At 35.2% G+C, this 7,089-nt stretch overlaps 1 long non-coding RNA gene across 1 annotated transcript in view; it reads left to right on the top strand.

The window, feature by feature from the left end:
• Positions 1 to 409: 409 nt before the first annotated feature.
• LOC137040451 (uncharacterized) overlaps positions 410 to 7,089 on the top strand; it is a 130,812-nt gene continuing 124,132 nt past the window's right edge. Inside the window, exon 1 of the long non-coding RNA XR_010897900.1 lies at positions 410 to 506. This is a non-coding gene — a long non-coding RNA (uncharacterized lncRNA). The remainder of the gene's footprint in view (positions 507 to 7,089) is intronic.

Raw genomic sequence — 7,089 nt, 5'->3', positions numbered from 1 at the left:
ACACAGTGTAGCTTGATTATAGTGTGCACTATAGAGAAAGAGGGCTAAGTGGTTTAAAGTTGTTACATTAATCCAAATAAAAGACACCAAGTATAATGTACAAACCTGAATAAATCCAAAACTATTAATGAGGAACATTAAAGGAATGAATCTGGATCCAATCAGCTTTTTTCCACATTTTCTTAAGAAAATAAGCCCAGTTTAACATATCACTTAGGTTAATCTGTCTGAATTTGGGACACAATTTTATTTGTAATATTAATGTTACAGTTTGTATGAAATATTTTACCATACAATATGAATTAATTAATGATGGATATTTGTTTTACAGAAATGTGAGCCGCGCCAAACATCCCAAATGCAGAGATTTTTTTGAGTTCGGAGACCAAACTACAGAATCAATTCAAGAATATAATATAAATGTAATACTGGGTTTGAACCAGAGCAGCCTGTTCACATCACCTGTAATTCCCAGACTGAATGGACAGGCATACGGCAATGCACTGGTATGATTTTGTAATTGTTGTTATTACTGTATTATTACTACAGTTTTTCTGATGGCTTAAGCACATTTTTGTAACTATTGGCTATTTTTGCAAAACTCTACACACACATAAGAAAACCCTTCACCAATATAGCAAAACATTGTAATTCTCTAGCAAAAGCTAATAAACCTTGCTTAACTCTTCAAACCTTAATACATTTTTTATTTTTGTATCAAACAGTTAACACATAAATAATCACACAATGCACCAACTACACACTGATGGTATGAATAAAAAACACATCTGACTTTTCCTTTCTCTGTGCACAGTTTGAGGTCATACTTTTGTCATAGTTCTGTAAACATACAGGGATCCAAACTTCAAGTACTGGTGTTTATTTACACACATCAAAACATACACAAGTGTTTTTTTCCAAGTGAAAACACAATAGAAAAAGAGAGAGAGAAAGAGAGAAAAAGAGACAAAAAAAGGAACAAAATCAGTCTACATCGTGCCGTCTCTTTGGGACCAGCGACAAAATGTAGTCTACATCACATGCAATGTCCTCTAGTCCACGGCACAGGGAAAATATCTTCTTGAATGCCGTATCTGTTACGGTACAGAGCTACGGAGACAAAGATGGTAAGTATAATGTTTATTGAGCAAAACCAGTAATGTGAGCAGATGTGACTGAAGTTCTGGAGTGCAGAGGTGAAGTCCTGGGTGGGTTGTCAATAGGATGGAGATGCAGAGAGACGCTGGAGACTTCGTGGAGATAGACACTGGAGGATACGGAACACACACACACTTGACGCTGGAGAACAAAGAAGACTCGAGGAAGACATTGGAGACGGGTAACTTGGGTTGAGGGAGTCCTTAGGTACACTGTAAAAAAAAATTTAATGAAGAATTGTGGAAACTGACAATTAAATATTGACTCAACAAATTGCTTTCAAATAATTATCCCCAAACAAAAAGATGCATTGGGGCAATTTTAGCTTATGGTGTAAAGGTAAAATAAAATAATAGATTCACTGATTCATATTAAATTGATTCATATTAAATTGTGTTCAGCCAATTCATCAAGTAAAAGTGAACAATCTGTGTTTGCCGAACAAGCCTTGCGGAGAAAAAAAACACATGCACATGCCAGACATGCTCATGCACCTGAGAGACACCGTTGGATCCAACGTGGATTCAAATGTATGTGCGCGGGAGACTGAGGAGTCGATGCTGAAGTACGTCGACAGAAGATCAGACATCATTTTCAAACTGATTTTTCTTCAAGTTATGGTGAATACTGAAATATGTATTTATTAAGTCTTGTTTACGTTAAACCGAGTGCAGGTCTCAATATTTCAGCATAAAACGGTAAAACATGGGCATTAATGTTACACTACTGCGGCCAGTGCACTAGCAGGTTAAACGAATTAACGACTCTCCGAATGTTTTACTTGAGGAGGACATAGTATATTGTAATGTCTGAAAAATGACAGACAAGTGAAGCTCTATTTCCGAACTTTTAATCAGAACGAAGACAGTCTATGAGATGAAGACTGTCCCGCCGGCCCTCCGAACTTACTTTGCTAACCCCATAACTGCCGGTGCAAAACAAACAGCAATTTCACAATGAAGAGTCTGTGCGCTACAATATTTTCCATAGCCTACATAACACTGTATTTACAGAATAACAGTGTCTTCACGCCTTAAGCCTTTCATAAACTAATTTAGCCCGATGCTAATATCTCATTTACTGATTATTGAACTGAATAACTTTATCAAACTATATTGTTGTGATTGTGTTAAATGTATGAGAAACGGTATGCGAGAACCTTGTTGGTTCTAATATTTCGAGCAAGCATCCTTCCTTGATCAAATTCCTTCCTTGTTAGCTGACCAGTAGGGTTGTGACAATACAGGGTTAGTTCACCCCAAAATGAAAATTATGTCATTAATTACACACCCTCATGCAATTCCAGACTTATTAGATTTTCATTTGTCTTCAGAACACAAATTAAATTAAATCTGAGAGAATGTCTGTTTTTTTTATACATTTAAATTTTTTATTAATCAGATGTTAATATTTTCATTCCCTTGTACAGATGGCAGACTTAACTGTGCAGAGAAGGGCTACTGCTCTTCGGGTCTTCCTCTTTTTTTCAAGGAACATGGAACCATATGCAAGACTATTCTGATATTCTGATGATTCTGATTTTTGTATGACCCAATCTATTGTTTAGTAAACAACAGTATATATTTTAGTAGAATGTAAATAATATGGCATCTAACGTTACTCCAGTAAAAAAAAAAAAAAAAAAAAAAAACTGAGAGAGAGGAAACACTTTTTATTTGCTTCCGACACCCATGAGAGCATTTGTACTTTTCATAACTAGCATGCATATGATACGTTATCCACATTTATAACATACTGGACTTTGATATTTAAATTACATCCATGTAGGTTATTGTAGATTATTGTCAGTGAAGTTATGTTTGTAATACGTAATAATATGTATAAACAAGCAAGTGATAGCTTAGTGACAGAAATCAAATGTCCAATGCGTCCAATATTAGTTGATAATATTGATAATACTAATATAATAATATTGATAAAAGTAAAATTATTTCGTTTGACAACTTATTGGCTGAGATAAGAAGACTAATCTCTATACTGGGCTTTCTTTTGATCCTCTTCCTTTCTCTTTTTCCATCCCTGTGCATCCGCGGGTTTAGACGCCTCATTTTTGATGAACGCGCAAGGGATGAGCACTTGCCTGACTTAAAGGACAACTCCGGTGAGAAATGAACCTAGGGGTAATTAACAGATGGTTACAGAGTAGATCGTTCTCTGGGATGCGTTTTCAAATCGAATGTAAAGAGTTTTATCTCTAATAACAGATTAGCTTATAACACTAGTCTATGGGGCACAGGGTAGACACAGGGTGGTAAAATTAAATCGCTAGTTAATATCACTAACAAGGGTCAAAATAGCCTCACACTAACACAGTAGCATAAAGAGGGTCCCTACATGCAAACCGAAGCATTGAGAACTTTGTAAGAGTACAAACAGTTTAATAATAAGACACTTAATAAACATAGTACATTACGCGTTCACGGACAGGCGCCATCTTGGACTTCGACTCATCGAGCCCGAGCGCTCTGCTAAGTGATGAACTGTGACTTGGAATCTCATATGGTCCGTTGTTTCCGCAAGAAAACACTGAACACAACAGAGAAAATAAATAAATAAAACTAAAAATGTCCATGTTATTACATTTCACAAACTCAATTTCTATCGACCAGCTCACTAAGAACAGCGCTCGTGGATTGATTTGTTGAGACTGTTTTCCAAGATGGTGCCTGTCCGCGAACGCGTAAGGCACTATGTTTATAAATTATATTATTATTAAACTGTTTGTACACTTACAAAGTTCTCAATGCTTCGGTTTGCATGTAGGGACCCTCCTTATGCTACCGTGTAAGTGTGATGCTATTTTGAGCCTTGTTAGTGGTATTAACTAGTGATTTAATTTTACCACTCTGTGTCTACCCTGTGCCCCATAGACAAGCATTATAAGATAATCTGTTTTTAAAGATAAAACTCCTTACGTTCGATTTTCATTAAAACGCATCCCAGAGAACGATCTACTTGGTAACCATCTGTTAATTACCCCTAGGTTCATTTCTCACCGGAGTTGTCCTTTAACGTCTGAAACAATAATCAATAATCATCATCAATTCAATCTAATAATTGAAAAGGAATTAAACGTGTGGCTGAGGGGGCGCCCTATGATGATCATGTTTAATAAACATTATGTTGTATTTCGCTTGTTCTGATTCTATGCTTAAAGTAATGGGCGGCACTAGAGACTAGAGCGTGCTCACGCCCCCAACACTATATTGTTGCCCTAGGCAACCGCCTAGCTCGCCTATAGCAAACGCCGGCCCTGGCTCTAATGTTTATTGAAGTACTCCCGCAGCTCTTTAGTGTGTGTGTGTGTGTGTGTGTGTGTGTGTGTGTGTGTGTGTGTGTGTGTGTGTGTGTGTGTTTGTGTGTGTGTGTGTGTGTGTGTGTGTGTGTGTGTGTGTGTGTGTGTGTGTGTGTGTGTGTGTGTGTGTTTATTCCGTGGTTCTGTAGTTCTTTCTCTCGCTAGTCCAACTAGTTCGCTGTATTACAACTATAAATGAGACCAACATGCTTCTTATATTGCAGCCAATCAGCTTTTGTGTTATTGGCTCGAGTCTCTTTCGGATTGTACAGACAAATAAAACATATTTTAGACTTCAGATAATATAGCGAGAAAATGGGGAATGAAGATGTTCTGTATTGTTCTGGATTTATTAAGTATCAGTATTAATATTGCTATTTTATACTTTTAACAGAGTTCAGAGGCATTGGAGCATCACAAAGTTGGAATGAAAATGGGAATTCTCGAAGTGGTGAGCAGCGACAGTTCCACTTCAAGATCCATCTCCGATGTGACGTTATGATTGACAGTTGAGATCGATGTCTTCTCTGAGTGAAGTTGTCACTGAGGCACTAACAGACTTTTTCGGGAGCAGATTGGAGCTTCAGCTTTAATTTCTACATTTTCATAACTGTTTATTTCACACCAACATAATTCATTGTTCTGCATCTGCGAGAGTGTGGACGGGCTTTTGATATCGCGCCGTGCAGGCCGCCTGAAAGCTTCAAATCGTCCAAGCGGAAACGGATGATGTCGCGTCATCCATATTTTTTTACGGTCTTATTTAATTTATATTAATTTCTCTGAACACTGATAATACATGTTTTTAAAATATTTGTGGTTTTGTTAATGTAAGATCTAAGGTCTAATGAGTTTTGTGTATCTTAGAATCCTGAATTGCATGATTTTTTATCTTTTTAAGATTTTTATCCACTAAGGTCTACTGTGCAGAAATGTTCATTGTATTTACCATTTAAGGTATTTTTTACAATACTGTTGTAGATTTAATAAAATGTATTAAATAACATGTGGCAGTATGGCTTGAGTGTTTAATATATATATATATATATATATATATATATATATATATATATATATATATATATATATATATATATATATATATATATATATCTTTTCTTTTGGGGCAACGGGGAATAAACAATACAATGAAGTTGCTTTACTAATATAAATTTACCAAAATACATTTTTAGTTTAGATAAAACTAAAAAGGAATGCTACTACAATTTAAAATGTACAATTGGGCCAATAACATGGGTTGGTAAACTAATTTCTTTTCAATTGTTTTAACAAATTATTTCTCATTGAGCCAATGTTAACAGACTATTGCTACAATTGATAAAATTACATTACATTTACAGAATTTCACTTGGGCCAATAATTTTTTTTAGATGTGACCAGTCACTAGAAAATTTTGAGTTGTGAAGATTATACATTTTTTACAGTGTAAGCAGCAGGGATATGACTAATTTACATGTTACATATACAAACCTAAATCCTTTTGCAAAATATACTTTCACGAGTTCACACTTACATCAAATTATAAAAATAATGCTTATTTGGCATGCTGTCCAGGGGAGGGCTCCGGGCTCAGAATTTTTTTGCCCGCAAACTTCACTCTAAAAAAATAATTCAGTGGCTTAGTAAATATCACATTAATAATTAACTTTATTAACTTAATAAAATCTCTCAATGTCATTTACTTGATGGTTTTAGTTAAACATACCAAAATAATTGACTAAAAATCCAACAGTTAATTTTGTCTAAAATTTATAGTTGTTTTAAAGTTTTTTTCACTAAAATAATTTAGTATTCAAATAACCAATTATTTATTTTAAATATACTTAATACATTTGTGAAATTAGTTTCAAAATATTTGAGAATGGAGAATTAAACCGATCTGTTTCAAGAACCACAAATATTACTTAATTAAAATCAAGATTATTAATATTTAACACACACTGAAGAAATTGAGTAAGTTTACTCGATTAAAACAATGCGCCCCTCCCCCACCCTCTGACGTGATGACAGCTCGATGGTTGAGTGAGTGCGGATATATTTGAATTCTCCTCAGTCACCAGAGCAGTTTCTTCTTCTCAGCTTCGCAGAATTGGGGCATTTTCCTCTGTGAAATTCAGGTTTGTATGTTTTGTTTTATCTATATAATCATTACTGTGCTAAAAGGCATTTTATTTAATTCAAAACGACATACAGGGACAGTGTGAGTCACCTTAAGTTAACGTGTGGCGTTGGTCTTTGAAACGCCTGCTGTGTTGCTCAAAACACACAACTTTATTCGTAAAGATAATGAATATAATGAATTTGGATGATAAAATCTTATTAAAACTGGGCACTGTTTGTTTATTGTCAGGTTATGGAGTCTGGCACCTCGCAGCATCTTTCAGCTACGAAACCGGTCTCAAGATCAAAGTCCACCCGCAGGCCAAAACGTTAGTCCATCTCAGGCTCGAGAAACAGCGCTGATACAGTGGAAATGGGATAACAGACCGGTTGATTACACTTGAATTACTTTTAAATTTTTAATTTTTACTTCTAAAATGTTTGTTACATGAGTTTAAATGTTGTAAAATAACTGTTATTCTTTACATGTCAAA

The sequence above is a fragment of the Pseudorasbora parva genome, chromosome 14 (assembly GCF_024679245.1).
Source record: "Pseudorasbora parva isolate DD20220531a chromosome 14, ASM2467924v1, whole genome shotgun sequence".
NCBI classification, from domain to species: Eukaryota; Metazoa; Chordata; class Actinopteri; order Cypriniformes; family Gobionidae; genus Pseudorasbora; species Pseudorasbora parva.
The sequence above is the reverse complement of the archived record's forward strand: the minus strand, read 5'-3'. Positions and strand labels throughout refer to the sequence as shown.